The following is a 4,378-nucleotide window of genomic DNA, read 5'->3' on the forward strand; positions in this document are numbered from 1 at the left end:
ACTCTCCTCCCCCCGCCCCCCTAGTTGTTCCCGGAGATAATTTGTCAGGTGTTCGTTTTTGGGTTTTGTCCCCCCCCCCCGTTTTTGTTTGGTTCTTGTTTAATAAAATTCGACTTTTGAACAAAGCAGCGAACTTCGAAAAGCCACACGTGATCGGTGATGGATTTATTATTGGGGGAAGGAGGAGAGACCAGATCGAGGTTCTGAGCATCTGAAATGGTCTCTCTCTCTCTTTGCAAAATATGGACAACAGTTTTTCACCATCAGTTAAGGCTCCCTTGCAGCGGTGGAGCTGTGAGGTCATTTTAGATGCTGGACTCATAGGAGCCAACTCCTAGGGACCTAGGGGTTTTCGGGCCCCCCAATGAAATATTTGAGGGGGCCAGGTCCCCCCCAAGTTGATGGGCCTTGCCATTCAAATACTGTGTGTGCACTGCGTCATGTGATCGATTATGTGGGGTGGGGCTTACCTGCCCTCCCCCAATATTTATTCAAGTTGGCACCCCTAGCTGGACTTGGTGAATTTACGCGGGACCCCCCTTTTGAGGCATGAGGGTTTCCCATCACTTCCTTGTGGCATTCCGGGGCCTCTAGCTCATGTAGCCGGGAGACTCCTCCAAAGTCTTGCCTTGACAGCACCCCTGCTTGAATCCTGACGTTTCAAGCTGAATACTGAGCCAGACCAATGGTCCATTAAGCTCAGTACAGTCCACACTGAAAGGCAGCAGCTCTCTCTAGAGTTTCAGACAGGAGTCTCTCCCAGTCCTCCCTGGAAATCTTGCCACGGCTTGAATGGGGGGGCCTAATCCTGCCCTGAGATGAGGTCCTTCCTTAAGCTGTGATCCCTGGATTGCAGGAGGTTGGACTTGAGGAGGAGTCCTTTCCAAGTCTACAATTCTATGGTTCCTGTAAAGATCAAATAGGATTTCAGCCCTCCTATCAAGGGCAAGTTTAAACAGGAATAGAAGAGTCTTCTTCAGACTGAGTTAGCACACATCTAGCTCAATAGATGTGGGTTAAACCACAGAGCCTAGGGCTTGCCGATCAGAAGGTCGGCAGTTCGAATCCCCGCGATGGGGTGAGCGCCCATTGCTCGATCCCTGCTCCTGCCAACCTAGCAGTTCCAAAGCACGTCAAAGTGCAAGTAGATAAATAGGTACCGCTCCGGAGGGAAGGTAAACGGTGTTTCCGTCCGCTGCTCTGGTTTGCCAGAAGCAGCTTAGTCATGCTGGCCACATGACCCGGAAGGTGTACACTGGCTCCCTCCGCCAATAAAGCGAGATGAGCGCCGCAACCCCAGAGTCGGCCACGACTGGACCTAACGGTCAGGGGTCCCTTTACCTTTATAGCTCAATATTGCCCACATTGGCTGACAAAGGCTTTCCAGGTTTTCAGGCCGCAGACTTTTGCAGCTTTACCTGGAGATACAGAAGATTGGGCCTGCGACGTTCTGCATGCAGGACAGATGCTCTACCACTGAGGTGCTGGCTGGTTTGCAGGAATCTCCAGTTTGACCAGCTAGTAAGCCAAGTCCGCAGCTCTGCCTGAGCTGCGTCTGGGGGAGCAGCTGGGGGGGGGAGGGGAGGCCAAGAGTGATTCATGGGAAACGCCTGCAGCTCAGTGGTGGGCGTCTGCTTTGCCCCAGGTTCAATCGGCCTCATCTCCTGGTAAGGCTTGGAGTGTTACTTGTCTGAAAATCCTTGACAGCAGCTGCCAGTCCGTGTAGACAATGCAGAGCTAGATGGACCAGTGATCTGTGTTGCATTCTCCTGGGCCAAACCGGATAAGCTGCCTCGGACGATCCTAAAGCACTTTATTTCTTTCCTTCCACTTTTGCTTGTTCGCACTTTTGCTTGTTCCTGGGGAACAAATATAAGAGATCTCCTGCCTGGAGCCCTGTGCTCATATCTGCCTCCTTGCAATCTCCTCATTTTCTGCATTATCGGATTGCTGCCCCTCCCCAAACCTCCCTGTTAGACACGAATTAAAAAAAACATGGGAACAGCCGCCTTTCCTGCTTAGCGCAATTCCTCAAGAGCTCGCGATACTTTTTTTGGCCAGCAGAGGGCGTCAGAATAGGATCCCCTGGGTGGGATTAATACTAGTAGTTGTAGTTGTAATAGTAGTAGTAGTAGTAGTAGTAGTAATAATAATAATAATAATAATAATAATAATAATAATAAATACCCTGTGTGTTTCCCCAGCCACTCTGGTCGGCTTCCAGCAAAATATAAAAAATAATAAAATATCAAACATTTAAAAACTTCCCGGTTCAGGCCTGCCTTCAGGTGTCTTCTAAAAGTTGTGTAGTTCTTTATCTCCTTGACATCTGATGGGAGGGCAAAAGTGAAAAGATTCTATTGTGGATTGAACCAGGGATGTTCAGATAGAAGGCAGTTGTTCCCCCACTGAGCCACAGCTTCTCTTTTGCTCCCGCTACTCACTTCCTAGTCTTCCTCTCACAGCTTAATTTGAACCAAGTCACAGCATATTTTAAGCCCTGGGCCCCTTGGCGAAAGCTGGGCTTGCTGCAGGGATGTGTGATGGAAAGAGCCTTTGAGCATGTGCAGAGTTCATTTTTCTAATTTCTGAACAGACATGGCCTGACACACACTCTCTTCATTGTAAAACCTCTAAAATTAGAAAGAAGGCAGAATATTGAAGCAGGGAGAAAACCCCCAGAAGTTGTCCTTAGAGGGATCAAACATAAGAAGAAATGGGTGGGTGATGGCCATCTAGGGACCACCTATAATTCTAGCCCTGGAAATAAATCTGTGCTGGAAATAAATCTGTCCAATAAGTTAGATAGAGGCTTGGACTACTGCAATGCGCTCTACGTGGGGCTACCTTTGAAGGTGACCCGGAAACTACAAACTAATCCAGAACGCGGCAGCTAGACTGGTGACTGGGAGCGGCCGCCGAGACCATATAACACCGGTCTTGAAAGACCTACATTGGCTCCCAGTACGTTTCCGAGCACAATTCAAAGTGTTGGTGCTGACCTTTAAAGCCCTAAACGGCCTCGGTCCAGTATATCTGAAGGAGCGTCTCCTCCCCCATCGTTCTGCACGGACACTGAGGTCCAGCTCCGAGGGCCTTCTGGAGGTTCCCTCACTGCGAGAGGCCAAGTTACAGGGAACCAGGCAGAGGGCCTTCTCGGTAGTGGCGCCCGCCCTGTGGAACGCTCTCCCATCAGATGTCAAAGCGATAAACAACTACCTGACATTCAGAAGACATCTGAAGGCAGCCCTGTTCAGGGAAGTTTTTAATATGTGACATTTTAGTGTATTTTTCATCTTTGTTGGAAGCCGCCCAGATGGGCGGAGTACAAATAATAAATTATTATTATTATTATTATTATTATTATTATTACTATTACTATTATTATTATTATTATTATTATTATTATTATTATTATTATTATGTGGTGGTTCAACAGTTGCTTAATAACATTATTAGTTTTGATACTGTCACCAGAAAACAGGGGGGGTGCCCTTTAATGGCCTAACTCCCTGTCTAAAGTACTCAGCGTTCCCCAATTTGGTTATTGGTCAATGATGAATGAGCTGAGGCAGGGTCCAGAGAAAGAAAGGCTGATTTTTATTTTCTGTTGCAACAGAATCCCCACCCCCCCACCTCTTGCAAGGAGGTGAGGGACCAAGAACAAAGTGTGACATCTCCTTTTAAAGGTTAGAAATTTTGATGTGGAGAAGAAGGACTTCCTCTTTAAAACTCAGTGTCACAAGGGCAAAATGTCAGAAATACACATAAGGTGGGGTTCCAATGGCTCAGGCAGGTCAAGGTGAGACATGCTGAGGGTTAGCAAGTTTTACATAGTTCCAGACAGAGTTTACACAAAATATTAACATTGGAAATAGGATTTCCTGAGGTTCCTTTGATATGACAACCAGGATGCCCAGCAGGACCTGGAGATCCTTTCAGGTGACACAGCTGGGCAAACAGTACAATATTTCAAGACAATTGACACATATAAACTAAAAGGTGGGGAGGAAAACCCCTCAGGTACTTGCTGCGTGGTGTAGTGGTTAAGAGGGGTGGACTCATAATCTGGTGAACCATGTTTGATTCCCTGCTCCTCCACATGCAGCTGCTGGGTGACCTTGGGCCAGTCACACTTCTCTGAAGTCTCTCAGCCTCACTCACCTCACAGAGTGTTTGTTGTGCGGGAGGAAGGGAAAAGGAGATTGTTAGCCACTTTGAGACTCCTTAAGGGGAGTAAAAGGCAGGATATCAAGTCCAAACTCCTCCTCCTCCTCCTTCTCTTCTTCTTCTTCTTCCTCTGGCAGACAGCAGCCTTACAAGATCTCAGGCAAGGGGAATTATGGAGGGTGTAGGGTCTCCCACAATGCAAAGAGGC

Source organism: Podarcis cretensis (genome assembly GCF_951804945.1).
Source record: "Podarcis cretensis genome assembly, chromosome: 14".
In the NCBI taxonomy this organism is placed as follows: Eukaryota; Metazoa; Chordata; class Lepidosauria; order Squamata; family Lacertidae; genus Podarcis; species Podarcis cretensis.